At 40.4% G+C, this 18,651-nt stretch overlaps 1 long non-coding RNA gene across 1 annotated transcript; it reads left to right on the plus strand.

The window, feature by feature from the left end:
- The first annotated feature begins 10,289 nt into the window (after positions 1 to 10,289).
- On the plus strand, positions 10,290 to 18,387 carry LOC136057635 (uncharacterized). The gene is made up of 3 exons (XR_010623052.1): positions 10,290 to 10,340; positions 16,160 to 16,268; positions 18,316 to 18,387. It is a non-coding gene; the product is annotated as an uncharacterized LOC136057635 (long non-coding RNA).
- The last annotated feature ends 264 nt before the right edge of the window (positions 18,388 to 18,651 follow it).

Raw genomic sequence — 18,651 nt, forward strand, 5'->3', positions numbered from 1 at the left:
ACATTTCTAGAAATCTGGCTGGAGATCAGGCTTTCTTGTCAGACTTCTGGTAGTTCTTGTTTCCAGATGGATGGAAGAAAAATAAGAGAATAGCTTACTGCACCCGTTCTGTTTCATGTCTGATAGGCAACCAGCAAGTGAAAAAGACAGACGGAAATCTCGTTCTGTCCAGTCCTTTTCCCTTTTTTTTTTCTCTAACACTTAAAAATAATAATAGTAAAAGAAAATGAGAATGAAAAGGTTTATCTCTACTTTGAGCAGTTCTACTTACCCTGCCTTTTGTCTGAACTACCTCACCAGTCACTTCTGCAGTTATTTCAGTGCTGACTAGTGAAATATTTGGAAGATCTTGTATAATTCTCTGCATGCCCTCTGTTTTGAGAGCGATGGAGACGCGCTGCAACCGCAGTGTTTATCCCCCTGTAATGACAGCATTATCCTGCATTACCACTCTAGGAGGATGTTTGTCAACAGCCAGCTACTGATGAGCACAAGGAAAATATTTACCCAACTTCTGTACTGTGGCTTTACCTCAGTGGTGCTGCTTCAGGAGGACCACACTGTGTTTTTCAAATGCTTGATATAGAAACCAAAAAAAGTCTTGGCATTTCTGTAGCACTGGTCCTGAAACGATTCCTATTTAGAGAGAGTAATTACAGGACTTTTGTTTTAAAGGAAAAAGGTATAAGAAATTAAATAGGAAAATGATATTCCCTGCAAATAGCTAAAGAAAGGAGTTTTCTAACACTCCGTCAGTGTGCAGAGCGCTGCGGATAGCTGTATTTGATGGCTTCTTAATCTTCCCAAGAGTACCCACGTATGTTAATATTTACTCACTCTGCACACAGACAGCATCTGAACGCTGCTGATGCTTTCATGTGCGTGTATTTAAGCAGGGCTTTCGGCCACGGGTGGTTCCTGGAGCTGCCTGCATGGCAGAGGCAGCCCTCCGTCACTGCTGCTTCTGGGGGGAGAGATGTGATGCACTCTCTCAATTTCTAACGTTATACAGACGGGAAGGCATGTTCCCCTTTTAGCAACTTTGTCATTTGTTTTTATGCTCACTGGAAGTGTACTGTGTTTTGTGCTGTTACAGTGCCCTAAACCAAAATAACGTTTTTTTCCCTGCGAGCTACAGCCGATTATTATTTCACTACAGCATCCGAGAGCATGAAATAGAGATTTATGATACCCCTGTGTTTTCCACTTCACTTCATGTAGTGCCAGGAAGGTACAGCATCTCTGTCTGCACAATATCCCTTTCTTTTTCTCTTTTCTCTCTTTGAGCAGCGTGCTGCGTGATTAGAGGATAGTGAGAAGGTCACTGACCAAACTTTATCTTCCACCCAGTTTCCCACAGCATGTATTCCTCCTAGGAAACATTTTCTCAGCTCAGGTTATTTCCAGAAATGTTCTCAAACCATCAGAACAGTCCTCGCAGTAAAACATTTAATTCCCACTTTCTATCCTTTATCTAGCGGCACAGTGCTGACAGCATTTATGTTTCTTCTATTGACTGGGCCAAGAACAACAGGATTAATGAGGTTGTCTCTTCATGAGTGTATTATATTTTTTCCTCTGACCTTTCAAACATGGGAATCTTCTGTTTGCAATATTTCTTAAGGAAGGAAAATCCCACCTCGCTGAGGCCCGGCTGGGTGGGAGCCCAGGTTCTGTGCGCCCAGAGTGATGCTCCGAGCGCTCCATCCTCTTGTGCTCAGAACACTGTACTGCTCAAGAGGTGGGTGGACACAGATCTCTTTCTGTTGTTTTGTTTTGTTTTGCATGTGTTCATTCTGGGCAAGCAGGGGAAGGAGGAGTCACTGGGATGGCTGCCTTCCCCAGAATGCTCCCGCGCATTATCTCTCCTCTTCCTGATTATTTTTGACACGGGGTAACTGGAATGCAATCAAGATAGGATCATTGCTAAGTGCAGCAGGACAGGGAACGTGAAGAATTTTCCCAAGGATGAGAGCACAAGTATCTTTAAACACAACAAATAACTTTGCACATCTGACATCTTTTAGTTAACCTCCTCAAAATACGTCAGTTAGATAAGCTTAACATAATTACATTTTTTTGCATAAGTTCATTAAGGGTGACCTATTCCCATTTTTCATCTGAGGACACAGAAGGGACAGAGAGTCGGAAAAATTCCCACTTGCTCCGAAGCTGTATGACATAGGCATGCCTCTAAGATATTGTTTTTCCTCTTGGTGGGGAAAAAGGCACCAAAAATGAGTGCATTCACACATTGCATCCTGCGGGGCAGTAAAGCCTTTTAAGGAAACGCAGATAATTTGGTGTCAAAAAGCCACTTGACCTGCTCCATGGTAAATGGCGGATAAATCTGCCTCATATTTTGGGGAGGAGAATGGGATGGGGATAAGTAGAAGTGATGTACATAGACGTGTGTGTATATAAATATAAAAACTCCAAACATCATTTAATATCGATTAAAAAGAAGTGGAACTGTGAAGGACGTATTGCAGAACACAGTTTCCATAGGTATGTAGTTTTGCTGCATGTAAAAAAATTATTTTGCCATGCAGGAAAACCAGCATTACCTGCTGCTTTTAGGGGAAAACATAGTGCTCAGGGGTTTCTTGCTGGCTGTGTGTGGTGTCAGAGATGGGATGCTGAGCTGGGCTCCAGGCTGTGCTCCAGCAAGGCCAGAATTCATCTCCCAGCTCAGGGTTAAGCAAGCTGGAGAGATCTGTATGTGAACTGAAGTAATTCTGGGGCTCTGAGAGCTAAATGGGACACGTGGACACAGCCAAATTCATCCATGTCAGGCCTAGGAAGGGAACAGAAACAAAGATTCCTGGCTTCTTGTTGTAGCAATTTAAATAATCCTCCGTATTAGCTCTGGAAACGGGACAGGCTGCTTTTATGATATTTTAACTTGAAAAAGTAATCAGAGAATCTCTTCAGAGTAATATTTCAAGAGATTTTGAAATATTTCATGCTGAAAATAATGATTCTTATACAGGAAAGAAGCTAACCCCCTTGCACAGTGTCCTCAGGTGCTGGCAGCCACTGCAAGTACCAGGAGAGCGCTGCCTGGAGGTGTTTGCAGTTTCCAAGGTTTAAGCATGAGTATATTCCATGCCTTAAATTTGTGTTTCCTGGCTGCCAGAGCTTTGGGCTTTGTTGCTTGAACTCTTGTTTTCTCCTTTTCTTTTGTAGCTGAACTTGGATAACCAGAGAGAGCACTTAATAAGCCTGCATTTGCATTTATCAGCATTTAGGACTATTAACTGTACACACTTCTGGTGGAGAAGTTCCTACATTCTACGTTTCTCTTCTTATAACTTACACAGGAGCCTAATTCTGCTGACTTGTACTGTTGTTTAACTAGAACAACTTGGTTAAGCTAATGAAACTGCAGTTTGCTTTATGTTCCTTTACGCAATTGAGCTTCTTGCCATTCACTAGAAAGATATTCTCATAAATCCCCAACTGAAAATAATTTGGGGGTTGTGACCCTCAAGACTTAAAGATTTTCAAATCCTGACTCTTGAGGATTAAAAAAACAACAACTGTATCTATCTTTGAACGGTGAATACATGTTCGTGTAGTTTCCCTTATTTGCATTTGTTGGTAATTAATTAAAAAACATGAGTTTAATTAAACTCGGAGTTAAGGGATTCATTAAAATAAAAACAAAAAGCATTCCAGTTAAAAAATGTAAAATAATTTGTTCAGCGGAGTCAGCTGGTGCAGCTTAAGGATTTGCAGAGAAATAGTGGTGGAGCAAAAACTTCGGGGATTGTGGCAGTGCAGTTTGGGTGCATCTCCATCAACGGGCAGCCTGCACAGGGCTGGCACTTGCACTGAAATAAGTACATCTGCCCTCACGTTTCTTCTGGTATGAGTCTACAGCCGTGAAAATATGATATCTATACAGGTTCTGGTAAGAGGGTTGCAGACTGAATGAGGGTTTTGAAAAGTGAAAAGAAAATAGGTCGATGGGTTTACGGTTGGACGAGATATTCTTGGTCTTTTCCAACCTTTATGATTCTATGGAAAAAAAAAATTAAAAAAAGAAGCCTTGCTGAAATAGATTTTATGCAGACTGTGTTACTAAATTACACGTCTGTTCTTAATGTAATCACAGAATGTCAGAGGTTGGAGGGGACCTCAAGAGATCACCAACTCCAACTCCCCTGTTGAAGCAGGTTCCTACAGTAGGTCGCACGGGAAGGCATCCAGACAGGTCTTGAATATCTCCGTAGAAGACTCCACAACCTCTCTGGGCAACCTGTTCCAGTGCTCCATCACCCTTGCCATAAAGATCTTCCACATGTTGGTGTGGATCTTCCTATGTTCAAGTGTTAGAATCATATAATCACCGAGTTGCTGAGATTGGAGAAGACCTTCAACATCATCAGGTCCAACCACAAAGCCATTAGTCTTTGTCCTGTCACAGCACTCCAAGAAAGCTTGGCCTCATTCATTCTGTGATTTGCCTCTCACCTCCCTTTAGATATCTATGGGTGTACAGTTGGACTAGAAGATCTTAGTGATCTTTTCCAGCCCTTATGATTTTATGGAAATTAAAAAAAAAAAGAAAAAAGGAAGATTTAAGGAAATAGATATCACTTATGCAAAACCCGTAACTAAAATATACCTATTTGTTTTTAATGTAGTGAAAAATAATTTTTAGATCTCTTTTAATCCCAATTCATTGTCTGAAACATTTTTCTTTGTTTGCTTCTTTTTTTTTCTTCCCCTTCGTAGCAGGAGGGGATCCATTTTTTTAAATATACATATATTTTTATGTATGTATATATTAAAATTATATTATCCTTATTATCCTGATGTTAAAACTATCAGTAGAAATAGAAAAAAAAAAGATAATTAAGCCCGAAGTTTATTTCACAGCTTGTTCTCTTTGTTTCTGCCCCTTTGGTGGAGCTAGGCTTGTCCCAGAAGTTAAAGAGGATGGACCCTCTGTAGGAAATGCTCCCATATGGGCAGCAGAAGTTGGGAAGGTTTGATGTGCTCCTGGGGTTGGGCTGCTGCTGCAAAGAGAAATGTCCCTGCAGGATTTTTTGATTTGGGGTATAACTGCTACAAATTCATGTTTTCTAATTTATACCTCCCTGAAAGTATTTAATTTGGGAAGGGAACTATTATAATAATGAAATACAATGCTCATTAAAAAATTCTTAATTGTGTTTATCAGACTCAGTTTCCTATGGCATTCATGTGCAGGACTTTGGGGTACAACTAGGAGCATGAAAAGGACCAGATGTAAGAAAAACCAAACACAAAACCTGCTCTAGCTCTCTGAGATGAGGAGGTGGCTGTGGGTGCCTGTTTCCCACACTGCTGTATGGGAGGGCTCCTGCGTTAGCAAACACCTCCACCAGCCACAGAGCAGGGAAAGGTGGCCTTCATGCACGGGGAGCAGATGCTCCACAGCTGAAACCTTTCAAAGGAGACACCTACAGAGCCCCTGGCCTGATGGAATGACTGAATTGTACGTAAATAGTCTTTAAAGGGAGCATTGTCTGCTCATTTATATATATATATATTTTTTTTTTTCTTGAAAAAAAAAAAGAGAAAACTAAGTGGGTTTTTGTGTGTGGGTAAAGTAAATATGGTTGGAAAGACATGACTTGTTAAGAGCTTTTTTGAGGACCCCACACTCACAAAATCTTTTAGGTCATGTGTTTGCTTTCTGAAACATTTGGTAAGTAATAAGTGCCAAGGGACTATATGCACTCCATCTGGAATTAGCAGATTCCTCTTTGTTCAATTGTTCCTAAATTTGGAACCAGCTGACTTGCTTAAAAGTATTTTGATTTTCTTTTAAATAAATATGGGAAATAAACATACCCCAGGACCTTCGGAGAGGTGCATTATTAGTCTTCTCCTTGGCTCCATGAGCCGTGCAAGTCTTAAAGAGGTATTTGCCAATTTGGATGCTTGCTCTTGGTTTATGCTAACAAGTTGTTTGGAGTGGCCCATCATTTTTGCTTCCCTTTTATAAATAGTATCAAAGAAATCAGAGATGGAAATAGAACTATTAGGTCATTGAACCCTCTCCGCTGCCAGTGTAGGTTTTTTCCTCACAGTGTATTTTTTCCATTTATTTGTCCGGGTTAAACGTGGCATTAAGTTTATGAGCCTGCAGGTCTGATGAGAGGTTCAAGAGCAAGTGGAGACTTTATTCTTTTCTTCTCTCTCTACTATAGAGATATCTCACTTCCATTCCCCCCTTCCCTCCAGAAACAAGTGTAATGTCAAAAAATCAAGTAGACACTTTCTCTTTGCATGTGTTGTAGATTACTACTTCATCCCCATAGAAGTTTATTTTTCACTTTGGGAAAGCAAAAAAGGATAAGAAAAGCAACCCTTCTCTTATCTACTCTATGTTCTATTACACCAAAGAATAAAAGCCTGAGACCAAACCGCCTGATTGTCCAGTAGGCTTATGAAAATGTTGTTTCCTCCAGGAACTATAAAAATGTTTTTTATATTTATAAAATATTTAATATAAAGAGAGAAATGAAAATAATAATGTTAATAATAAAAAAGCACCTTAGAATCATTCAAAATTGCATCAAGTTCCTGATGCAGATCTCAGCCAGAGGGCCCATTTGACACTGGAAATGTTTTCAACGAGAAGATTGCAAATCGAAGCTCAGAAAAGTTCTCCAATGCCGTCACATTTGGCACGTAAAGAATTACGTATTAAGAGGTGCAGTTCTGTACATTTGGGATAATGGCCTAGTATAGTCAGCCTGTGTATGTTAGTCTGTTTCCATGTACTCAAATAGAACGCTGCCTCTTTGCAACAGCTGAAGATGGATGATCCCCTCTCCCCTGACTGCAAAGGAAGCTTAAGGAAACTTGCTTTCCTAAGTCAGAGCTGGCCTCTGTGAACTGTGCCTTACGATTCATTACAGAGCAGGATCAAAGTCCTTATCTGGTTTAACATTGCTCAGAATTTTGTTTTATCCAGCATTTGTTCAAAATATAAGCAAACGTTTTATTTCTGCTTTATGCATTCATAGGAGTGGAAGCAATGCAGCACAAGCAGATACATTTTTTTCTGAATGGCTGCAAGGTCTTTTTATTTCGTCTAGATACACATCTGTAACTATTTTACCAACTCATGTCCTCTTACATCCGGTAAGTCAAAGGAGCTTAAGTTTTCAGCTCTTGCTCTGAGTCACTATCATTCTGTTTTGCAGGTTGTTTCCAATGCATTGTGTTTCTGCAGCCTAAAGGCTTCCCTAAATCATTATTCTATTCTCTCCTAGCAAGCTGGAACTTAAACTATAGTCAAACACTAGCATGAGCCAGGGAAAGTCTGATCAAAATCTCTTTTCCTCTGCCCATCAGTTCCTATTCTGAAGATCAAACCTGAATTTCCTCTATGTGTTTGAAGGCAGTGCATCAGTGGGACAAAGTGCCAGCAGCATGCAGCTGAAGCTGCTGATGATACCAGTGCTTGGACTAGACCAAAGCATGACAGTACTGGATGATTTTTGGAATCTAAGCCTGTGGGTATGTGTTCAGGAGTTGCACCAAAAGTTGATGGAGACAAATATGTCTGCATACACTGTAGGTTAGCACACCTTAACTGTTCAAAACAGATGGGTTTTAAGCAATAGAGGTAGCATGGACTACTGCCTGTAGCAAATATATGTAGTTACATGTACTTATATTGTATTAGAAAATACATAGAGTCTTAAGATTTGGAAAGATAGGCATTTGTTGTCTTCTGTACCTGCAAGATATTGGTACATGTAAGAAAAGTGTTAGCAACTGTGATAACTTTCTGAAAATGTGCTCTGCTCAAGCATTTTTGATGCAAACAAAAGTAGTAATATTCACTCCTGTTCCAAAAATACTAATTAAACAACTGCTATTAACATCTTTGGGCATTCAGAAGCCCCAAAGATCTGTATATATATGAGGGATTGGGGGTTTCTTTTTGATTTTGGCTATTTTTTAGGAAGTCTTGAAGAACCAACTTTGTTATGAGGATGAAGTTATTAATTGTAACTTGTAACTCTTTCAGACAATGCATATGCTCATGCTTCACATTTTATAGTCTCATTTTATATGACTTTGTATGCTCCTAAATGTCATTTAGATTATAAAAATTACTGATAGGTGGCAAAAGTCTTAGGAAAAGACAGTAAAACACGCACGCATGCACAGAACCAAAGGATGTACCGGATGGTAGATGAAGCAAATCCAAAATTTAGAACAAAGGAAAAAATGTTATCCGATAAAGTGTAGTTTCTTTTAACAGGCTCGAAGGAAGGCTCATTTGGCAGGTGAGAGCATTGCATCATGCTGCACTTAGAACTACTGACTGGTTCTGCGTTGTTTGTGGAGATGACTAAGTTGTCATTTTTAATTAGCTTTATGCTCTTCTCAAAGGCTAATTACTTTACTTTTTATCAAGATCACTTGATTGGCAATGACAAGGGTGTCATGGTTACGTATTTTTAGAGAATTCCCCAACCTTCGCAATTATATGATTTTCTGCTCCCCCTGGATTCTCTGTGCAGTTAAGCCTTCAGTAAAAATAATGGTTAAAAAAATGTATATTTACTACTGATATCAACAACAACAATAACAAAAAAGATATTTAGTCAGTGTGAAAAGCCTTTACCCTTAGTTTCTCGCTCTGCCAGGGACACCGGTTAGGCTCTATTACCTGGGCTGAAGTTGCCTCAGGCAAACTGAGTTTGAGATATGAAGGTTTTTTTTTTCTCTCTCTTATTTCTTTACAGTTGCGTATCTTCCATTGCCATCATGGAAATCAAGATTGCTTTCAGCGCACATATGTTTCAAGGCATGGAAATGAGGCAGTCAGATACTGATGTTCAGAGCCCTTTTACACAAATTTGGTTGAAGAGCCCTTGAGGTAACTATAGGAGCACAGCAGCCACTGTTGAAATCTCTCGTTTCTTTGGCCACCTATAGATTACCATGAACTATTTTGATTTGAAACAGCTGCTACCCCAAAGGTGATGCTGTGTGAATGCTACCTTGAAGTGGGTGGGTGTGAAGGACCAGATGAAAACTCCTCAGATGTTTTTCACAACAGTTATGCCCTGAGAATCATTGCATTACTCCCATTCCACAACACATAAACGCACATCAGATGTGTGGTAAACCAAATCCTCTCAGGAGCTTGTCCTGAAAGAGGGAAAGACATGATGATTTAGAGCCTACATCTGCAGCTCTTGCAGCTGCTTCAGTTCCTGCTGCTGGAGGAAAATTCCCCGCAGCAAAAGCCTCCTGAGGCAGAGGCTTAGAGCAGTTCCTGAGGCAAAGGTCCAAAGGAACCCAATGCTTTCACTCACCCATTGGGCAGGTGAGGAGCAGGCAGCCACTGTGCAGCAGACACTTCTGCCATAAGACGCTCCATCTTGCAACACCTGCAAGTGGAAGAGAACCATCTCTCACTCTTATTGGATTCTTCAAGATTCTTGGAAAGGCAGTTCAGAGCAGGCAACTTCTTACACGAGGTGCAGGTCAGCAGGGCCTTGGCATACCCTTGGTTGAAGCTCATGGGGTGAGCTGCCAATGGATGCGAATCCTGTGGGAATGATTTTGCTGGTGGGGAATGCATGAGACTTTTCTGTAAGAAGATGAAGATATGAGGATGTTCTGGAGGGAAAACTCGTCCAACCTCTGTGTTTTGATGTTCTGTCAGTGTCATAATGGGAATGCAGCTGCACCAGTGGTATGATTCTTTCCAACCGACATGTAAAAGAAAACACCTTTGTACTAAACAGCTTTTTCTCCCTAATGAGCTAGTAATGCATCTATGATTTCAGTCATTAAAGTAAGTTTCAATTGCTTTTTGTTTATGTTAGCAACCCAGATAAGTCAGGTAGGCTGGCAATTGCTGGGGCTCTAAGAACAAGGATTCAGCTCCCTGCTTCCTCTGCAGGGAGGAAAGAAGATGAGACCAGATCCTATAAGTATTGAATGCCTTAATCTTGTGCAATTTGATGGGAATGGGTGCCTAAATACTCTGGGGATATGGCTTAATCACTTCATACCTTTGTTCTTCATCTGGCATATAAGAATAATAATTCTCCCCTAAACACAGTAAAAATATGACAAAAAATGTGCTAAGGAAAACAAGATGTTCAGCTAATATCATCTGTAAATGCAAAAATATCTAAGTAATACAACATGACAGTAGGGTTATTTCTTTTTAGTGGATCTTGATAACGTTGTGCTCTCCAGTCCTAGGGAGAAGTGTTCACCCACTTGTTGATTCATTGCCAGTTGTGCTCCCTGCTGCAATCAGACCACAAGTTCCCTTTCAGAAGTTTAGAATCAAGGAGAAGGTAAGGCTGCAGCTCAACTTTTAAAAATCAGACTGCAATTATTTATTTTTCAATGCAAAGCTGAACCCTTTTTCCCTGCTAAGCTAACTTCCAGCATCTCAGCTTTCTGTGTGGAGCCTTGCTTCCAGTATAAATAAATGATCCCACATTCCGTCATGATAACATATGCTCATGCAGAGCTCAAAATTAGAAGGAATATGAAGTGTTCTATTAATTGCATGAATGTTGATTGTTAAAATCATGTGCTAATTGGTAATATCTGTGTGCAGTAGGTTCCCGCAATATGTGTTAGATTACATTAACTGTGCTTGTGACTCAGATATCAGGCATTATGCATTTTATATAAGGATTTTTTAGAAACTTTGCGTAATTAGGTTCTATAGACTATCAGTGTAGAAAAATTAGTGGAAGATTGTGTAAAGGGCACATAAAGTTAGAGGCAGGAAGAATTCTGAACTCTCAAGATGCATCTGCTCCTCTTACTCATGGTGTGCTTCCCCTCAAATTCTCTCCAAAGTAATTCTCACCATGTTTGTCTTCAAGTAATTCCCAGGGAATCAAGTAAGAGCTCTTTCTCACAAAGGGGCTACCATGGTGCTTACAGTATACATTTCAATGTTTCTTTTTTTTTTTTTTTTCAGCTGCACTTTTTTAATTTTCAGCCTTTCCCTTTGCATTCCCCAGGCTTTGATCCAAGGAGCATTCAGGTACATTGCAGATAAATTAGGCGATAGCTACACTCACCTATCAGAGTGGAACTTGAACATATTTAGCAACACGACACTCCTCTACCAGATGTGCTTCCTCTCCTTTCCTAATCCATGGGGAAAATTTCATACGGATCTGTTTTGTTCATTGATGTTTTAATTTTATTGAGTGCCGTGGGTATTTATGAAAACAGGCAGGGTAGCAGAAACTAAAACTCAAAGCTGAATGCTGCAAGGGATGAGAGTTTCCTGGAAGCATAACAGTGATTTCTGCCCCCTGAATGGTGAAACTATGGTGAAGGAGATGTGGGAGATGAGTCTAACACAGATGCAGAGGGATGAGAACTTTGATAGCCAACCCACATGATATTCTGTGCTCATCTTCTTCTCAGCAAAAAAAAAATACATGTTCTGAAGGAACACATTGCTTCTCTCCACTAACACTAGTACTGTTTTTTGGTTAGGCAGATTTTGATACGGCTCTGGAACAGGCACAGGTAACGTGTGCCTCCCCACTGTGACATGGGAACAGACCAAATGCCCACAATTCACACTGATTGAAATGGTCTCCAAAAGGAAGGAAGATTCAAGGTAACAGGGATAAGAAAATGATTCAGAGTTAGGCCAGACAGATTTCTCGCTTGTCAAATAAATAAATAAATAAATAGATTTGTTGAATGTTCCATGAATTGCATTGAGAAAAATACCTAGAATGAATCTGTTCTAACTAGCATGATTTTAATTCATTTTACAGTGGACCAGCTTGGTAATGATGCAATGAATTAAAACAAGTTGTCTGAGAGGAAAAATGGATGCTGCCTTGGAAAAGAGAGCATTTACCAAAGTGTTAGAAGTCCTGAGCCTTATTAGAGCTATTACTCCCATATCTGTTGATTTACTGGTCTCGAAACAAGCCAACCTCTCTTGGGTTCAAGAGCTTAATATTAAGGCACACTTCGCCAGTTGTCTCGAGAAACCCACAGATTTAAGAGGAAGTCAGTTTTAGTCCCCATCCAAAATGCTGATGCTGAATCAAACAGTGCATGAACTATTTTCACAGTTTTAATTAAAAGAAAAACTGACAAATTACTCACATTCTACTGTTCCTAAGATGGTTATCCATTATAGAAAGGAACATTTTTTTCTAATATGCATGCTTTAATACATGAAATGGTTTCTAGATTTATATTATTATAATTGTAAACTAAGGCACAAATGCTTCATCTTACTCTTTTAAAAACGTTTTCCAGTTTCTTAGCAAACGGTCCCTCTACCTTCCACCAAATCTGATTCACAGAGTGATGCATTAAAAGGGATGAATGAATGTGGGAGATGGGATGACCACCGGAAATAGGTGGAAAAATTAACAATTAAAAAAAAAGTTAACCAGAAGGAAATTGCTTACTAATTTTTAAGATACAAAGGTTAATCTAAAACGACTACCAGCCCTCAGAAGGTTAACTGTCAAATTAAATGGCAGGGACATACAGTGGACGCTGCACATCTGGGGGAATAAGCTGCTAAATGTCTTACTTCAGTTTACATAGTGGACACAGAAATTAGCTCCTCATGGTTATGCCTGACTTCATGAGGGAAACTTTGCATATCAGAAGGTTTTGTCTTCATTCTGTGCTCTGGAGGATCTGGATTACTGGTGGGAAAGGTAGGATAAATGGAGACAGAAGTGAACTGAGGAGAGGGGCAAGCTGTTGCTGTGTGGGGAATAATAATGATAAAAATCAAGCGACTCCAATTTCTCTTGCATAACGACTTATACGCAGGGCACTATTGGCTGTGGCATGGTTCCCAAGTTTGGGGCTTGGGCTGGGGTCGATCCTGGCAGAAGTGGTGTACCCCCAGACCGAAGGACGTCACTCATTGTAACCAAGCCGAAGGGAATCCAGGACAATGCTGGATGCGTTGGTGTGGACTGTTCTTTTCCCGTTACTCTTTGTTCCATTGTTTTGAGCTGTCAGGATTTGGCAGCCCAGAGGTGGATGTCACTGCGTAACTTACTGTCCTGGAGAGCTGCTCCATAGGAGCCTGCAGTGGCCCCAAATGCTCCAATGCTGGCCCCTGAAATCAGGCTACCCTCAAGGCTATGTTCTCCTTTGGTGCCACAGTAAAAACCCTAATGCAGTTAACCCAGCATGAATAGCATGAGTGGTGCTGGTCCTCAGGGTCCGTGTATGCATCTTGCATTGCAGCAGCCCATGCAGCTGGATGTCATGCATGGCACTGCTCAGGATACAGTGAACTCATGCACCCGTGTCCTGCTTGCAAAGTGCCTTTTGCTACCTGCCAGGCCTCTGGGCTGGTAAAAATTACTTTTCCCCTCCCTTCAAGAGCGATGGTTTCCTGCTGTTCATCCAAACCATAATAAAACCTTAAATATATACTGTGAAAAATGTTATGCCTACTTAAGCAAGATAGTTGCCTGTAATAGTGAGCCATAAAGCAATCTGAAATGTTTATTGTCTGTTCCCCAACTGCAGTTTTATTTCTTTCTAGCAGTTTTTCTATCTACAGAATTTTCTTCACGTTGAAAGTTTTAAAAGAAGTTTTTTTTCCCCCTTTCTCTGGATACACAGTGATAATTTGCAAAGCAGATCCTGCTGCCAGTGCAGATATGTACACGCTTTTTTTTTCTTCCAAATTTCCACTTTCCTAAACTTTTCTAAAATATATATGTATATATATATATTTAGATCAATAGAAATCCTTGATATGATAAGCTTTAAGGAGCAAAATGGCATCCAGAGGAACAGATAACGTAAAACAAGGTCCCTTTTGTAAGCACTGAAATAGGAAAAGAATAGAAAAAGGGAGAAGGGAGGAAAAAAAAATAGGGGGTGGTAAAGATGTTGCTGCTGGATCTCGCTCCAGAGACACAATGTGCGTTTCATTGCCACGAATAAACTGTATCCAGGGAACAAGCAAATGAAAAAGTGAGGACAGGAGATATCTTATTTTTGTTGTTTGTTTCCAAAGAGTCCACCCCCACATAGGTCACTTGGAATTCATTTGTCTACATCCTGGACTGCACGTAGGGGGAAAAAAAAAATGCCTGGGATCTGAGAAAGAGGAATGCGATAGGGCATGGGAATCACAGCGTCACGGTGGTCACCAGAGCATAGTTTGGCTTGTCTTAAAACAAGCAAGCACCGTCAGACTTCTGTAACACCAGCAAATCGGCCGTGCTATCAGGCTACCTATCGGGGGCTGAATGCCTGAGAAAAAGTGTGTGGGCTTTCAGACGGAGCCTGGGGCATTGCAGGGCTCTCGGAGCTGCTGCTTTCCTCTTGACATCCAGCACTGCTCGCTGACCTCGGCAACAATCCAGTGTACTGTTACAGTTCATTTCAATAATTAAACAGTTCAGGGATGGCAGAGCTTTCTTGTTGTCAATAGAAAACCAGGACTGCAGTTGTGTGGATTTTTTTGTTTTGTTTTGTTTTGTTTTTTTCCTTCTCCCCCCTTTCCCTCCTCTGAAATCAGAAGTGTTTGTTTTTAATTATATTAGCTAGAGACAATTAATTTCACAATCGGAACAACAACAAAAAAATATTTTGTGAGAAGGACTGGCAACTGGTAAATGCAATTATTATTGTAGCACATTTTCAAAGGAAGAGATCTCAGCTCCAACAAAGTCATATGTATAAAATTTCAGTCATATAATATAGCCTCAAACAGCAGATTTACTCTGCAAAAGATGGGAACTGCACTCCCATCTGGAGCTCTCTTCTGTTCCTGCCACGTGGACCCATTTGATACCCACTTGGAAGAAACACCAGCCAGCACAACAGGCCACTGCCCATCAGCTGCTCCCAGTAAATGGCTGATGTGTTACTTTAAACTTGCCTTACAAGGAGATGATTAATATTTGCCTCCTTTTAAGTGCTGTCTTGCAACAACAACTTCATATATATATATATATTATCTGTGCAAACAGCAGCATTTACATTTTTGCTGTTTGAGCAAAAACAAAAATAATTCAACTTTATGTCACGGGTCTCTTGCAACATGTCCAACAATTAAAAGCCTATTTTTTGAGGAGCTGGCTGTACCCCTTTAATTGCCCATCTGGCTCCCTCCCAGCTGCTCTCAGCCCAGCTTGGGGCTGCTTCTTGCTGCTGCCCCCATCTCCTTCCCTCAGTGATGGACTGCTGGGCCATTTTCCCTGTAGAATGCTGTGTTTGGAGACGGGAGTTAGTGAGACTCTGTAGGATGCAAGGAGGAAGTTAGACATCCCTTGGGAAAAAGCACTGCTTCAGGAGGCTGAGTAGAAAAATGCTTGAACTCCTAAAGCATCCCAAAAGAGAAGGGACACTGTGGTGGGCATCCTTTGGCTTGCAGTCTCCACAGAGTAAGTTGACTCCATGAGGTAAGAAATGTGATTTTATTGTGATTTTCTGGAGGAACTCAATCCCATGGAGCCTTCACTTTAACCAAGTGAAGAAGCAGCATCTCCAGAACTGAGACTCACTACAGGACACAGCTCTGGTGGAACAGAGCTGGAGGTAACCTCTATTTCCCTCTGTTTTTCAAGGCTGTTAAAATATTTTACTTTAAAGTACTTTATAATTTTTTTTTTTAAATCTGTTAGTTGCCTGACAAACTTGGATGTAAAAATTAAGGTATCTTTGAGCTTTGCTCACGAAGTAGCTGATATAAGAGGATGATTTTCTGTATTAAAGCTCTAAAAGAGGAGATAACACGGTCCTTCATTAGATCTGAATCAGGGCACCAGTTTGCAGGTGGGGTTATCAGCTTGACCTTTGGAGTTCACAGTTCTGAGCCCAAGCACAATGCAACTCTCATGTAGCAAACTGATTTTAGCTGAAAAAGAGGGCAAAAATATCCCCCCATGCCCCCAGATCTGCAGAGAGATGGTGACCCACAAAGCATGCAGGATTTTGAAGCCAACCTTGCTTTCAGGGGTTGCTCCCCAGAAGCCTGCTGAGCCATGCTGATCCATATCAACTTCAGAATGATCAGCTTTGCCCATTGACTAATTCCATTGCTTGCCCTGATTTTGTTCGGAAAGGGGGTGCAGGGAGGAAGAGACCTTGCAAAGCTGAAATGAAATCTGGACCTTCTCATTCTTTCCAGGTAAATGCATGCCAAATCTTGCAATGATGTTGGCCCGCTCCCAAAGTTGCAAAATAATGAAGAAAACACTGGGTTTAGAACTCTGTGCCCATTTTTAGCAACGTTGCTTGTAAGTACAATTAAAACTGTGACCAGTTGGACCTAGGGAAATGTTACAAATGTAGAGATGTAATGGAAAGTTGGAAAATAATTTAGAAAGTTTTTGATGTGTTGTCTTATATCTATGGTTTCATTCCTGAAAGATACTAATAATTATTCAGGGGCTGTGGGAGTTCTGGTTAGTGAATCTTTGCGGGCCATGGCAGATTATCCCAGCAACTTTGAGTATCTTTCAGTGCTATGCTGCACTGATCTGCTCTGTGGGAGTTTACCTACCCCTGTTGGGTGGGGTTTTTTGGTCTAGATGTCCATCTGAACCACCTGGGAGATGGTTTTCCTGCTGCTTCCATCTATTTGGCCCAGACCTGTCTTATCATGAGGGAATCTCCAGCCTTTTTTGTAGGATGGGACAATGTAACTTTGTAGAGGCACAAAGGTAGTTTAAGGACACTTAAGTCTCGCTGCCACTTGCTATTACAATTATTGATGAATGCTGTTATTATAGGGAGAGGCCTCTCAGTGTGAAAGCATTTTTGTTATTCTTCAGTCTCCACCATCATATTTTTTACAGAAGTTACTCATGACAGATGCAACTTTCCTGGCTCCAGAGGTAGTGAAAATAAACCATTACATATTGCAAAAACTTATGAAAACAAAACAACTGGAATTCCCATGCTATGTCTCTGTTCTATCTGTAACAGGGTGAAAACAAGCTTCTGAGCTGTTATGCTCAAGGATATTGCACAGTAAGGTACAAAATCTTAGAATAAAGGTTAAGAAGCAATATGATCCTAGGAGCAACAGTAGTGACCCTTTAAAGATTTGCTTAAGAATGATTTCAGCGATCTATTATTTAAATTCCTCTCCAGTTAAAAGCAAAATAATTCATTTCATGTTCCCCTACCTAGTGTAGGATGCAAAAGAAAATATTGGATGTCACCAACAGCTGATGGTACTGATCAAAATGCTGCTGGTACCTCAGCTGTTCACATAGACTTGCCATACTCTTCTTTCTGCTGCAGTTCTCTAATTCAGTTCATAGAAAAAGATCTGAACAGCCTGAGTATCTGTTAAAAACTGCAGTGTGGAGAAGAAAATTAGTCTCCTTAGACAAGGAGAATTGAGCCTGTTCCCATCGATGTCACTAGTAGGCTCAGACCTCCTGAACTCTTGTGGTTCTGCTCAAAGTAACACAGACAAAAGTGGACTGGGAAGCAAGAAGTTTATATTTAGATGGCTGCTTCTTTTGGAGCCAATTACAAACCTAGTGACATGATCACAGCACTGAAAAGTGATCTAAAGTAATGAAACAGAGGATATTTATTGTGAGGACAGTTATGTTTTGTTGTATGCTTAAGAGAAAGAACATGTCTGGCTAAGATACTTTTAACACATGGCTTTTTTTTTTCCTTTCTTTTTTTTTTTCCTTCTTTAATATGTAAAGGTTTCCAAACAGAGTGACTCATGAGTGCAGCACTCCCATTCCTGTTTCGTTAGCTGCCTCACTACATAGACGCTGAGTTGCTGGGAACACAGGATCTTTTACAAACTCACCACTGCCTCTTCACTAGCAACTTAAACTTTTTGGTGCTTCAGATCCATTACATAATCATTTCTTTTTCTGCTCTCCTGGTTAAGTTGTGATTTCTGCCCATGGGAGAATCTTACTGTTTGACTGCTAATAGCTAAGTGCTGTTTTAGGCAGGTCTATGGGATGCAGACCAGGTAGAGATATAGAAATTTTACTGTCAGAGAACTTAATGGGTTTTCAGGTCTCCCCATCTCTTCTGCATTTTCCTTATTCCCTTTCAAAAACTTAACTAATTGCTTATTGACATAATTGAGGTTTCCTGACTCCCCTGTTCATGCAGCGAGCATGCACCACAACCTCAATTCTCTGTTGTTGGAAGACTTTTTAATTTACAGGGAAAATATATGTATGTCTAATTTATATCACTCAATTTAGTTTTTTGGTTTTTTTTTTCCTTTTCTCTCCTGTTTCCTTTTCAGCTTGCTCTTTAGCTGGAATAATGTTTTCTTCTCTCTATTATTAACAGACTGATACATTAACTAGCAATGAGTGATCCTGTTCTAGAGCTTCAACTCAACTGAATTCACCATCCTCTGTACTTCAGAGCAAGCTCTCCCAGCCCTTTCTACCATGACATTACTGCTTCATCCTGAGAATAATTCACCTGATGCACCCTGAGTCCATGTTGCCTTTTCCGCAGGGTTACGTTAATGCTTAAAATGATCAGCTAATAAACTCAGATATAGTTCTCCCTGTTGCCTCCCACTTGTGTTGCGTAAAATGAAATTTAATAAGTTTATGAACCTAATCATAAGTCATAAAAGTTTTTTGTATTTTTTCACAAATCTCTGTTTTTTCTACT

This window comes from Cyrtonyx montezumae, unplaced genomic scaffold (assembly GCF_038088225.1).
Source record: "Cyrtonyx montezumae isolate F1298 unplaced genomic scaffold, pur_monq_1.0 scaffold_7, whole genome shotgun sequence".
NCBI lineage: Eukaryota > Metazoa > Chordata > Aves > Galliformes > Odontophoridae > Cyrtonyx > Cyrtonyx montezumae.